This window comes from Somniosus microcephalus, chromosome 7 (assembly GCF_052327205.1).
Source record: "Somniosus microcephalus isolate GS21.2 chromosome 7, FLI_Smic_1.0, whole genome shotgun sequence".
Lineage (NCBI taxonomy): Eukaryota > Metazoa > Chordata > Chondrichthyes > Squaliformes > Somniosidae > Somniosus > Somniosus microcephalus.
This window is the reverse complement of record NC_140993.1, coordinates 139,727,223-139,742,206: the sequence shown is the minus strand read 5'-3', so window position 1 is coordinate 139,742,206 and position 14,984 is coordinate 139,727,223.

Here is a 14,984-nt window from a genome sequence, read left to right as displayed (position 1 = left end):
CCTTTAACTGACAGTGGTCGGCTAGAAGCATAAGAGAATAACTTTCTCTCTGTCTTCGGGACATGTGACTGACACTTAATGTGTTCTGACTTTAATCCTTCCCATGTATTCTCATCTATCACATTACTAGTTGCACCCGAATCAATTAACATTCTCAGGTTTCCTCCCCCCACACAAAAGGTAAGTCTCTCTGTCACGTTATTTCCAGTAACAGCAAATGCAAAGTCATTTTGTTCCTCTACATTGTTCACACTGTGTTTCTTTGTACCCTTTGTGTGGCATACTTTGGAGAAATGATCCTTTCCCTTGCACTTATGACACGTTTGTCCGCGTGCTGGGCATTTCGGATCTCTGCTCATGTGGTCTGTGTGTCCACATCTGTAACATTTCCTTTCATTCCTATCGCCATTTCCCTTTGGTTTCTCTGTCGAGCTTTTCGCATAATACCCTCTTTTCTGTGTAACACAACGAACAGTATCTGTCTCCGCCTTCTCTGTACATGACATGGCTGACATCTGCTCCTCGACGTTTTCACATTGTGAGGCCAAGTGTAACGTGCGGGTGAGCGTTAGACCTTGCCCTTCCTCCAGCAATTTCTCCGCACATAGGCTGACGTGCACCTACTCAGGATAGCGTCTCTTATTTGATTATCCGCATCCCCCCCAAAAGCACAGTCTTTAGCAGCCTGCCGCAAGCGAGTAGCAAATTGTTGCACAGTCTCACCTGTCTTCAGGGGCAACTTATGAAAAGTCTGTCTAGCAAATCCTGCGTTGACCTGGGGCATGAAGTAGTGATTCAAAGCACTAACTGCCACCGTGTAGTCGAAAAGATATCCTGGACATCTGGTCCTGCTAGGTGTAGAAGTAGAGCTCTTCTCCTCTGCTTTGTGGCACCTGTAGAGGTATCATCGATAATGAGTCCTTTGCCATTGGCATAAAGCTCAAAAGACGTTAACCACCTCGTCCATCTTGGACCCAATGTGGCTGGCTCAGCGAAGCATGCAAAATTTTGAATCTTGGTCTTCTCCATCCTAGCTAACTAAAACTTGGGCAACTACCTATCTAAAATGATTCCGTTCGTTATCCTCGTCGCCAATGTTGTATCTATGCTTTAATGCGTTCAATCAAGCATGTAGATACGTCGAATTAAATCAGAGTCAGGCAGACAGGCTTATAACTGCGATGTTCACTTTATTGCGTAAAATGGCTGACTGCCGTTTTCCCGGGTAATTCCCATAATGCAATGCACATTACATTACTGTATTGACTGGTGTCAAACTCGCAATCAATACACGACATCCTGCTTTAAATATCGGCCCTGGAAACGAGTCATCGATGACATCATCAGACCCGCTCCATTTAATTGGGCCGGAAAACGCGCATGACTGGTTTAATTGGGGTCATGAAGTAAAAGTTGCACTGAACAATGGGCTGCTCACAACATCGCGTTCCTGATCCGTTACGCTTCCCGCACGCATGCAACTCGACTCCATGGTAAAGATTCCAGCCATTGTGTCTACTAGAGGTCTAAAATTGATATGGCTAATATTTACTCAAGCGGCACTGAAGTGTTCAGATTGCCTTCAGAAATATTTCCTAGTATTAAGAACAAGTAATATTTCACATTCAGAATTATTCCCAGCGCACACTAAGGTGGATGTTTTCCACACTTAGAAACTGGGATGTTAACCTTGCTTTTTTATTTATTTTAATGGCAATGAATAGAAATGCTAATTACTTAAGATTTCCGTCTGGTGAATTTGTTCTCGAGAGTATTGTTACCCTTATTGACACCTGGGCAATCAGGACCAGCTTTCAGTAATACTCATTTTGAGCCTTTCAAATGCCTTCACAGCCACTTATCCAGTTAAGTAAAGGCCAAAGACTTTTGGGGAGGGGGGGAATTTTAACCCCCAAAAATGGGTGGGTTTAGGTTGGGTGGGAGGTTAAAGTGTTAAAAAACGCAATCCCGACCCCAACCCGCCATCAACCCGCCCACTTGGTGGGGTGGTAAATAGCGAGGCGGGAAGCCTCAGGCTACAGGACGATATAGGTGGGTTGGTCAGATGGGCGGAACAGTGGCAAATGGAATTTAACCCTGAAAAGTGTGAGGTGATGCATTTTGGACGGACTAACAAGGCAAGGGAATACACAATGAATGGTAAGACCCTAGGGAAGGCAGAGGATCAGAGGGACCTTGGTGTGCATGTACATAGATCCCTGAAGGCAGCAGAACAGGTGGATAAGGTGGTTAAAAAGGCATATGGGATACTTGCCTTCATTAGCCGAGGCATAGAATATAAGAGCAGGGAGGTTATGATGGAGCTGTACAAAACGCTGGTAAGGCCACAGCTGGAGTACTGTGTGCAGTTCTGGTCACCACACTATAGGAAGGATGTGATTGCTTTGGAGAGGGTGCAGAGGAGATTTACCAGGATGTTACCTGGGCTAGAGTGCTTCAGCTATGAAGAAAGACTGGACAGGCTGGGGTTGTTTTCCTTGGAGCAGAGAAGGCTGAGGGGGGGCCTGATTGAGGTATACAAAATTATGAGGGGCATAGATAGGGTAGATAGAAAGGAACTTTCCCCCTTAGTAGAGGGGTCAATAACAAGGGGGCATAGATTCAAGGTAAGGGGCAGGAGGTTTAGAGGGGATTTGAGGAAAAACTTTTTCACCCAGAGGGTGGTTGGAATCTGGAACTCACTACCTGAAAGGGTGGTAGAGGCAGGAACCCTCACAACATTCAAGAAGCATTTGGATGAGCACTTGAAATGCCATAGCATACAAGGCTACGGACCAAATGCTGGAAAATGGGATTAGATTAGACAGGGCTTGATGGCCGGCGTGGACGCGATGGGCCGAAGGGCCTCTTTCTGTGCTGTACAACTCTATGGCCTAGAAATTTGGTTGGTAGCGCCAGCGATTAGCGCCTAAAGAGCCCGAGAATTGGGGCGTTACCCAATTTTCGGGCGGGCGCTGTGAATATAGCGCCACCTCCCATATTGAGTATGATTTTAGGGCCGGCGCTAACTCTTTGCGCGCGCCCGCGGGCGCAGGCAGATCATGACGTCATTTCAGTGTGCAACGCCATTTTTGCACCCCGGACCGGATATTCGGTGGCGCCCACAACCTTTCCACCTGGCGCTATTAGTGACTGTTGGATGGAGCGTTCCCAGGCCCTTCTCAGACTCGGGGGGCGCTATTTAAAGGGGACAGCACTAGTATAAAAGCTGTAGCCATTTGGGCTGGCCATCCTGATCGTTGCTGGAGAGAGTTGCTGACCTTATGTTGGACAGTAATTTTCTCATTGAGCCTTCGGAGACACTGGCACTGGCAGCTTGAGGGCCCGGCTCCCGAGCTGGTGATGCAGCATCTGAAAGCAGGGAGGTGGAAGAGTGGCTTTAGCAAAAGGACAGGTTCGCAGCAAGGGATGCCAGAGTGCGGCAAGGCTATAACATGGGTCCACAGTGAGAAAGCATGCTGGCGGGGGGAACAAGTAGAAGGAGACAGTTGTAAGAGGTGAGAACCTTACCATCGATGTCGACAATGGGGTCGGTAGCTGCAGTGGTTACAGGACCACTCAGACGTCCTCCAAGAATCTGGTGGACTCTCTCCTCGAGATCCGTGAGAGTGACCACTTGTGGAGGTCCTCCACCGGTGCGAAGCTGGTCTTTGCCAATCCTCGCCAGCATGGACTGCAGGGGAAAGGAGGGGAAGTTATGTTACCTGATGCCCTGAGCGACCATCTCATGCCCCCCATGGTGCAAGAGTCCTTACATGACGCCCTGAGTCAAATGTGCATGTGTGTGCCCAGAAAGGGCCATGGGTGCTTGCTGGCAGATGGCCAATGGGGCACAGGCCACCCTGTAGCCATAAAGTCAAATGCAAATGAAGGGATGCAAAAGTTTGCAGGAACAACACCCACCCCCACGACCCGAGTGAGGTCGTTGAATTTCTTTCTGCATTGGACAGGGCTTCTGGTCACCATGCTGCTGGAGTTGACCCTCTGGCATACATCCCTCCAAGCTCGTCGGTAGTCCTTATGATTCGGCCTCCTGCCATTGTCTGGGTAGAGAACATCTCGCCGGGGCTCCACTGAGGCCACCAATTGCTCCAGAGCCTCATTGATGAAGCGCTCTGCTCTCTGTCTCACCTTCTCCATCTGGTCCAAGTTTTTATCGCCAGAGAAGGGCCTGCGCCGATTTTGAGGCCTGCAAGGCGCAGAGTGTGGATGCTGAAGCTGACTGACCCACCCCTTTAAGAGCTAGCCGCCGCCTGGAAGTCTCGTGGTCATCAGTAATTGAGAGCACCTGCGCTGAGCCTGTCCGCTCCGATATTGGATTGCGCCAGAAGTTTAGCGCCTTAGGAGTCCCGTGTAATGCCTGAATTCGCGCCTCAATCACCTTTAGGGGCGATGCAACCCAATATCGTGCCAGGCAGTGATAAGTTTTGTCTGGCTATAAACTTTGCGCAGCGCCAGTTCTAACGCCTCAAGCCGGGCTATACCCAATTTCTAGGCCTATGACTCTATGACTTCCGGTTTTAACGGAAGCGGGAGGGGGGGGCGGGCAGCCTACCCACTCCCAGGAGGCGGGTCACCCATTTAAATATTATAATGAGGCTGGCGGGCCTCAGATTTCACTACCATTTCAAATTTAACTGTGGCTGGCTGGGTTTCTCAGGCCTCGGAGAACCCGCCTGCTAAACTAAGGCAAGGACTTCTGGATCCAGAAGGTTAATGCCTTTATGCTTGCCTCCTGGATCCAGCGTCCCTGGCTCACCCACCCCCAGCATCCGAGATGCCCCCCCCAAGGCCTCCAATCCCCTCCCATGGCCTCTGATCACCACACAAAGCCTCCGATTTCCCCCCACCCCAGGCTTCCGATTTCCCCCCACCCCAGGCCTCCGACCGCCACACGAGGCCTCCGCCCCATCCCATGAGGTCTCCGACTCCTCCCATGAGGCCTCCGACCTCCCCACGAGGCCTCCAACCGCCCCACGAGGCCTCCGATTTCCCCCCACCCCAGGCCTCCGACTCCCCCCATGAGGCCTCCGACCCATCCCATGAGGCCTCCGACCTCCCCATGTGGCCTCCGACCTCCCCACAAGGCCTCCGACCTCCCCACAAGGCCTCCGAATTCCCCCCACCCCAGGCCTCCGATTCCCCCCACGAGGTCTCCGACCCACCCCAGGCCTCTGACTCCCCCCGCAAGGCCTCCGATCCCCCACACGACGCCTTTGATTGCCTTCCCGGACTTCCCCTGTCAACCCTGGTACTCCAGCCCCGATCCTTTCCCCCCGATCCTCCTGCGGCTCCCGACCACCCCCCTGACCCCCACTCGATCCCTCCCCCATTCCCTCTGAGACTTATTGCTGCAGGCCAGATGGAGAGGCTGGCTGGCTACAGTCGGGAAACAGAGGTTTGAAATGCAAATTCGGCAGGGCCAGTAGGAAACCCATTCTCCTGGGTTTCCCGACTGCTTTCTGGCCCCCCGCTCCCAGCCAGCCTCCATATTAAAATTTAGGCCTTTAATTGAGTTCCTCAAAATGGGAAACTGCAGGACTTGGGACACTTTTTGTACATTATATAAATATTGTTGTGAGCAGAATTTTGGCAGCCCAATTCACTGGCATGACTATTTCCAGATTTTGAAATGTTAATTTATTGATCTACAGGGATTAGGACCAAAGTATTTGTTCTTATTTCTGCAATCAACCTCTGAGTTTTAAAATCAGAAGCAAAGAGTAAACTAAAATTCAAGTTTTAAAAATTGTGTCCAATGCCTGCTTGTGTAGTCTGCATTGAAAGTTATACTTAAATTCATTTCTTGGTTCGTTCTGACCTTTTTGTTACTTGTAGTGATTTATTAAAACAACCAAACCATTAGATTTTCAATTTCCCATGAGGAGAATGAAATCTTATCTCTTCCAACAGTTTTAATGTCTGTCTTCACCGTTGTTGCCATTAAATGTAGCGGAAAACAGCCTCCTAAGTGATTTGTGCTCATCCCATTCAGTTATATCTGAGGTTAACATTGGCCCTGATTTAGCGATTGGTGGCGCACAAACGGCAATCCCCGTTCATTGCACTTACACTTGCCCACAGACTTTCTGTAGGCTTTTGCATTGGAACTTGCAGTGATTAGAGAGCCAAAACAGCGCGACGCCCTCTATAGGGCATCTGGGATCTGTGTGAACAGGGCAAGCAACAGCGTGTCTCCTTAACCGATTAGATTGAAGAATCCTTACTGAGACATGCAGGGTTGAATTTTAATGGGGGGGCAGGTTGGGGGGGTGGGGTGGGGGGTGGGGTGCTGCGGCTCCGAGGCAGTCGGGAAACCCGGGAGAATGGGTAAAAGATCACTTTGGGGGCCGGGAGCGACAAGAAGATCGGAGTAGTGGGGGGGGGGTGGCGGTTTCCAGGTATAAGATCAGGGGCCGGGGATGGCCGGAGGACAGTCGGGGGGGTTCTGAAGAGGATCGGGGGCCGGAGCAGCAGCACGGTGGTGGGGGGGAATCCATAGAGGATCGGGGGCCGGAGCAGCAGCACGGTGGTGGGGGGGAATCCATAGAGGATCGGGGGCCGGAGGAGCAACACGATGGGGGTCTGAAGGGATCAGGGGCCGCAGGAGCAGCACAGTGGAGGGTCCAAAGAGGATCGGGAGCTAGAGGAGCAGCACGGTGGTGGGGGGGAGTCTGAAGGAATATATATTATTTTAATATTTTTAAATCTCCAACAATAATTAAAATCTGAAGGAATGAGACTCCACGCTTTTAAAAGTAAATTTACAGTGCCAGAGAGATTCTTTGGCAGTAATTAAGACTTACCATGCCGTTAAAAATTCACTTACACTTGAATGGACAAGCCCTAACTTTTTCTGGCATGTTTAGTGGGTATCTAGTGGGTAAGTATCGCAACTTCATGCCCTTCCATGTATGTGAATGCCGAGTATCTCGGTGAGGTACTGTTGTAGAGGAGCAGGGCTACTCGGACAGCAACTTCCTGATTTCCGCGTTTAACTGCGCATGTGCGGGTGCCGGACATTTCTGCCTGATTTACTCCTTAATAAAGGTGAGCGCTGATAGCCTCCACAAAATCTGGGCCAATTTATCTCTTGATTTGGTAGATTTAGGGGGAGAAATTCAGTATCGCCCCATTTGGGGCGCAATTATCGGCTGGGCACAAAGTTTTGCGCCCGGTGCAAATTATCGCCACCTACTGCGAAATTGGTCTGTTTCGCCCCTGGAGCTGATTGCAGCGCTAAATCAGGCGCTGCATGACTCTCTTAAGGCACTAAGCCAGAGGAGCGAGGTGCTAACTCAGAGGGTGGGCGCAGCGCAGGTGCTGTCAGTTAGCGATTGCACACAGACACACTGGTGCCGGTCAGCTCTTAAAGGGGAGGGTTGATCTTGATTTCCAGCCGCATCCTGCGCATCGAAGCCCTGAATCTCGGCCTGGACAGACCTGTTGCCAAATCCTGCAGCCAAGGACCATGGAGAGGGCCAGGGAGCGAGCGCAACGTTTCAGCGAGGGGGCCTTGGAGGCTCTGGTTGGCGCGGTGGAGCGCAGGCGATCTCTCCTGTACCCGGAGAGTGGCAGGAGGCCTCTGCCCAGCGAGCACCGCAAAGCTTGGAGGGAGGTGGCTCACAGAGTGACCTCCAGCAGCATGGTGCCTAGGACCCCTGTGCAATGCAGGAAGAAGTTCAACGACCTCACTCGGGTCGTCAGGGTGAGTGCCTTTTTCAGAAACCTCTTCATCCCTCCATCTCGACCTTGCTTTATGGCCAAAGGGTCTTGAAAGCCCCAATGCCCAGCACTCCTCCAACACCTATGGCCCTTTCAGGAAACTCACACGCACATTCAGCACTTTGCATACAGTAAGGGCTATTCGACCATGGGAGGCATTTCAGCCAAGATCATGGCTGCATCTTTACTCAAACCCCGTCCTTTTTCTTGCATGGCAAGCTGGCGCATAATAGGAGACAGCAACAATGGCCAGGGGGAGGCCAGTCTCACCTTCAAGCCCTGACCGATCTGGAGCAGCGAGTCCACCGGATTGTGGTAAGCCAGATGCTTGGCCCCGTCGCCACTGGAGACGCCGACCCCGTTCTGGCCAGCAATAGTAAGGTCATCACCTTTTTGACCTCTCTCCTTCCACTTGTTCCTCACAACAGCATCCTTTGACACTCTCGATCCAAATCAGTACATCGCTGCACTCATGCCTCCCTTGCTGCCACCCTGTCCTCACGCTAAAGCCACTCTTGTACCTCCCTGCTTTCAGATGCTGATTCACCAGGTGAGGAGGCGGGCCCTCAAGCTGCCAATGAGAGTGAAGCTGAAAGCGAGTAGGAAGAGGAAGCCGGACCATCAGCGCAACCCTCTGCCGAGGCAGCCCATGGCCATACTGGGGACATGCCTTCCCTGGAGGGGAGCGGGGGGGGAATGGTCTGATGAAGGTGAAGCTCCAGGACCCAGCGGGCTGCAGCAATGCGAGGGGGGTAGGAAAGCTTGGGGGCCTTCTCCCCGGAGGGAGAGTATGGCCTCGAGTCCTGCTACAGTGAGCGCAGAAGAGGTGTGGCTACTCGCTGAAATGAGCGCCCAGGCAGAGCAAAGGCACACTGAGCTCATGGCTGCAGTGGCAAGGATGCCCGAATCCATTGAGTCACTGGCAAGGAGTTTCCAGGACTTCGGTGCAGCACAGGCGTCTGCCACGCAAATGCTAAGTGCTGCAATGCAGTCAGTGGTTGGTCTCATGCAGACGCAGATTGAGGCCACATGAGCGCTAACTGATGTCACCCTCGTTGGATCGGGCAGGTTTCCCCAGGGCCCTCCCCGCACCGCAGCAGGCCAGCAATCTGTGCTCCCGCAGATTGCTCCGCATGCTGAAGTGCTGCCCCACGGTGGGAGTGCCAGTGTGTCAGTCGAGCGGGGAGTTGCTGTCCTCTCTCAGAATGACAGCATTCCTGCTGCCAGCACTGTCACTTCTCCACTGCAGTTGCCACCACCTGTAGGACAGACTGCTGCCACCCAGGCAGAGTTGGAGCAGTCAGCAGCCGGGCCCTCCAGCCCCAGAGCTGGTCCAGACCGTCCCTCAAGTGCATCTGCAGTCTCAGTTTCTGACACTCAGCAGTCTTCCCCCAGCCTTGCTGCAGCCACTGGGGTCCCAGTGCGGCGGAGCTGCAGGGTGGGAAGGGGGCAATTTTGCAAGGGAGGCAGATCACCCTCGAAGGGCAAAAAGTAGAAGGTGTGGCAAAATGTTGTTCATTGTTTTATTGAAGGCCGAGGATCGTGGTCATATTTTTGTTACTGTTTTGGACATTGTCTCCAGGTTGTAAGAGCCAGTTATGTGATTGACTGTTTCTTTGTGTGTTTCTTTCTATTACTTTGTCATGTGGGAAGGATACACAGTTTTGTAAATAAACAAGTGTCTTTATTCAAGTGTCTTTGTTCCTTGCACTCATTGTTGCCTTGACTGGCTTAGGGGTTGCGGCATGGTTCCATTCAGGTTCTTTGAATGGCAGAAGCCATTCCCTCAGAGGGGGCCTAGAAGCGAATTGCTATAAGCCTTTGATGGACGGCCCTTGCACTTTGTGCCTCCCTCCCGTCTTGGTGCTGCTGCTCCTCCTCCTCCTCCTCTGCTGGTGCTCCAAGGCCCGGTGGCATTGGCTGGGTCCTGAGGATTGCTAGGTTATGCAGCATGCAGCACACAACAACGAAGTGGGAGACTCGCTCAGGCGAGTACTGCAGGGCTCCTCCAGAGTGCTCCAGACAGTGGAACCGTTGCTTGAGCACACCGATTGTGTGCTCAACAATGTTCCTGGTAGCTTGATGGCTCTCGTTGTATCTTTCTTCTGCAGGGGTACTGGGCAAACAGAGCGGTGTCATCAGCCAGGTGCACAGAGGATAGCCCTTGTCCCCGAGAAGCCAGCCTCCTGGGTGAAGCGGTGCCTCAAAAAGGTCTGCCACAGAAGTCTGGCACAGGATGAAGGCATCGTGGCTGCTGCCTGGAAAGTGGGCATTGACAGCGAGTATCAGCTGTCTGTGGTCACAGACCAACTGGATGTTCAAGGAATGGAAGCCCTTTCGGTTGCGGAAATCCTCGGCATTCTCTTGCGGTGCCTGCAAAGCCCCATGGGTGCAGTCAATGGCGCCCTGCACCATGGGGAAGCCCACTATTCTTGCAAAGCCCACTGCGCGCTCTTGCTGCTTGTCCGGGGTCATGGGGAAAGAGATGTACTCTCGTCTCCTTTTAAAGAGGGCATTTGTGACTTGACGGTTGCAGCAATGCACCACGAACTGGGAGATATTGGCAATGTCTCCAGTCGCAGATTGAAAGGAGCCGATGGCATAAAAGTTGAGAGCCACTGTTACCTTCACTGCCACCGACAGAGATGTCCTGCTCCTCAGTTGAGGTTGCAGATCTGGCTGGAGGAAGTGGCAGAGCTCAGTGACCACCTCCTTGTTGAATCGCAGCCTTCACAAACACTGCTCCTCAGACATATTGATGTTTGAGAACTGTTGTCGAAAAACCCTGGGACGGTAAGGTCTCCTGTACCGAGGCCTGTTGGCCCTCCTCCGTCTGGCCATGATTGCCACTCTCTCTCTGTGTCTCTGTGCCCTCTCAATGTGATGGAGAAGCACAACATTTCCATCCATTGCAGCCCCCATAATATATGGGCAATCAAAGTTATGCCGGTGAAAAAGCAAAGCAACTACAAAGTTATGGTCAGAAGCCAAAACGACCTCAGACAGCATTGACTCAATGCAGAAGTTTCTCTTTCTCCCTTTGTCTCTCTGCAAATCTCTCTCTCTCGCTCTCTCAGAACGAGTGGTCCAAAAATGGCTACCACACAGAAGACAGGAAGAGCCCCCTTTAAATAGTGCCACCCCCCAGCCCCACAGCGACTGGGGAGCGTTCCAGTCAACCTGTCGTTGGTAGCGACAGACAGAAAGGAGGGGGGGCGCCACTGAATTTCCGGTCCGGGGCACCCCAAGGGCGTTGCACTCTGGAATGATATCAAGATCTGCGTGCGCAGGAGAGCGGGCAGTATGGTTTAGCGCCACCGCTAAATGCCTGCTCAATTTCGCGAGAGGCGCAGGTATCGCCGCGCCCGGGCGCTAGTTGGTTAGCGCCCCACTTATCGCCCTCTTAAGGTGCTAACGGGTGGCGCTCACAACTGAATTTCTCCCCCTTAGTCTTTAGTAAAAGGAACTCCATTAAGTTATGTGTGGAAGAGCAGACCTACCAATCTTCACCGTACTATTGTATCACTGGCCTACAGGTCTAGTATTACTGGTGGAGACAGTATCAGGTCTACTTTAGGATTATCTTACAATAAGCCTTGGCAAATAAGATTTTGACGTATGACACTTAAGAGGCAAATTGAAGGCGATAAAATATAAAGTGATAAATAAACAAGTAGATTAAGTCCCAACATTGAGCTGCACTTGAAGGGAGCATGGGTCAGAGATAGGGCTCCAATACTAGTCCTAATACTCTGGCCCACATTCTTTTCACGTGTGGCTTAATGTTGGGAGCATGAGATTGCTAAATTTACTCTGTAGTTTAACACAAATTGGGAGTAGGTGCTGTAAAAAGCCAGAGGGTTGAATGTGAAATTTGAGCAGGCACATTCCTATAAGGAAATAATGGATCATTTTCTGACTTTGCAGTTCTGGTGGGGAGCCTCGCTCACTGGCAGCCCACATTGGAAACTTGGCACATGCTGTACACAATTTCCCGACCATTGAGACCACTTTTGCCAGTACTGGCAATAAGCAGCTGCAGCAGGGACGACTCCCCAGCAGGAGCATGAAGTTAAAAAATTACCCTTTTTTAAAAGAAAGAACTTACATTTATATATTTCCTTCCACATCCTAAGAACACCCCAAAATGATTCACAGCCAATGAATTACATTTAAAGTGTGGTTATGTAGGCAATCACAACACTGAATTTTCACACAGCAATGTTACACAAAAATAAATATATTTAATATGGTATAATTATATTAATCTGGTACTGACCTACCATAATTTTATACTAGGTCATTGATGCCTAGATCACACTTACCCCAGCATACCTTCAGTGTCTCAATCATGACACCATTTTGAATGTATGTACATTTATATACCCCTTTCAATACTAAATCAGTTTTTTTTAAACTGGATATAAAAAGCTGGAACCAGCTAATGTGATCATGAAACTGTCAGATTGTCGTAAAAACACAATTGGTTCATCAGTGTCCTTTAGAGAAGTAAACCTGCCATCCTCACCCATTCTGGCCTATATGTGACTCCAATTCCACACCAGCTTGGTTGACTCTTATCTGCCCTCTGAAGTGGCCTAGCAAGCTACCCAGTTGTGTCAAAAAACCACTATGACCACAGCAGTTCAAGAAGAAGACCCAGCACCACCTTCTCTGAGCAACTAGGAATGGCCAATAAATGCCAGCCTTGCCAGTGACACCCATATCCCAAGAATCAATTTTAAAAAGTGCCACCCTGTTAAGGGTTCAGTGGTAGATGCAGAAACAGAACCGTCTTAATGATTCAGTCGGTTTAAGTTTTCAAATGAACAACATCTCAGCAGCATCGAGTTTATCAACCCAAACTAACAAATATAAAAGCACATGGACTTACAGATCGGGACCCAGAGCTGCAGTTAGTGCCTTTGCACCTATAAAGCTTTGTACTAAAACCTACCAAAAAAATGAGAAATACATGCCCGACATACTCTTTGTTTGTATCAGGTACAATCTTACATTATCGAGCTTCTACATTTTATTTCGAATTCTGTAATAATAGCTGTGCTGAGAGTAGTGTATCAGAAATGTGTAGAAAAAAATGACCATGTTTATGTTAGTGTTTAAGGCTTCTAGTTTGCATTTAATTGGCATAAATGTCTGACGTGCTAATGACCCGTCTAATCACCTCATAGTTATTCTGTTTCTAGTGCGTGAGGTTTTTAATTTCTCAACATGACATTATTGGTTAAGTACTAATATTGCAAATATCTCCAAACAAAATAATGCCATGGTGTTCATTGAACAATTATCTTCTACACCAAAGGTGATGTGCAGCTATGATGCCATATTCTGTAGTTTATTTTTTATCAAAGTTTATGAGCAATGAAAATTAAATGAAGCTTTCCTTGGTTTGTGATTACTTTTTATAGGCAATAAAATTAAATATAAATTGGAGCATTTGGCCTATGAATATTTAATAAGTACAGAATTTTTAACAAACTGATTAAAGAACTCAAATATTGGATATTAGTTGATATGCCATTACCTTTTCCCATTAGTTTGCTTTCTTTCTCATTTTCTACTAATATTTGTTGCACAGTACTTTGACATTTGCGCAGTGTGAATTAGTGAATATTATCTAATGTCAGTGCATATGTGATTTATAAGCTGAGCTAACTCCTCAAGAATAGGTGATGCAAAGAACAAAATTTACTCTTTGACAAAGACAGTCATATCATAGATGAATACTGAATAAGAGCCTGCTTGTTAATTGAATATTAAATGTATACATTTCTCTTATTGCCTACTGGAAAATTCCATCTGATTTTCTGGTGAGGAAGAGAGAGAGATAAATAGGAAAGTGCAATGACATTCATATGACCTTTTACCATTAAAAATACAAATGTAGACCAGCTGATATCTTGTTAAGGGCAGAAAAATATTTGTTCCTAATTTTTTTAATAAATATTTGAACTAGCTATTTGTATCAGAGAGCACATAAACAGCATATTTCAGCATTTTTATTAAGCAATGGAAAGAAGTCATTTCCTCCACAACAACATCTCATAAACAATTCTGACAGCATAATAAACTATAAAAAGCTGCAGTAAAAACTAGCCATACCATACAAAATGGAAAAGCAGGAGAAAACATTTATCACTGGTGTTATTATCACTGTTACCATGGAAACATTGTTGCAATGGCAATATCACCATGGTTCTGCAGTTTGTTATTATCTTTCTTGATTTTACATTATTGAAATTGTAGTTAATTACACTCTGTGTGATGAAAAATGCAAGCTGTCATAGCAACAAAGTCAAATATTCTTAATCACTTCACCTCTTCAAATATAATTGTTTGTCTGTAAAATATGTTTTGAGGCCAGCTACAGAACCATGAAATTATGATTACATGAAATGTTTTATAAAATAGATAGATGTATTCATACTGCAGACACAAAATGATTTTTATAGGTTAAAATGATAACTGTACAGACATTGTGCACTGTATGGTAAATAGCATCTGCTGTTTGTGAACAAGCACATGCAAGCAATTCTTTTTATATGTTATTATATACATCCCTTATTTTCTAAGCTCTTTTTTTTAAATTGCATTAGGAGACTTTATGATTGTGTAGCGAGTACGTTATCTTGGTGCTAAAATAAATCTAATCTGTGAAACAAGGCAGAAAACAAAGGGGCAGAATTTCTTGGATTGCATTTACACAGAAATTACAACAGATTTTACGCCAGTTTTATGCCGCTCTTGCGAACCACAACTTACGCTGAAATTTCCTGAGAATCTCATTAGCATACGCTGGAATGTAAAAACCAAACAAGTGGAAATCAATTCTGGAAGCTTTTCTTTTTTAACATATGTAAGAAGTCACACAACACCAGATTACAGTCCAACAGTTTTATTTGAAATCACAAGCTTTCGGAGCGCTGCTCCTTCATCAGGTGAAGTGGAGAGATGCATAAAGACACAACTTACATAGTCAGAGAATAATGCCAGATGATTACAGGTAATCTTTCTAACTGTCATTTATCACACCTCGGCAGAGAGATAATCACAGCACAGTACTCAACACCAACAACAGCCAATCTCCAGACGCCATCCTACAACTCATCCGCTTCATCCTTGACCACAATGTCTTCACCTTTGACAACCAGTTCTTTACCCAAACACACGGAACAGCCATGGGGACCAAATTCGCACCCCAATATGCCAACATCTTC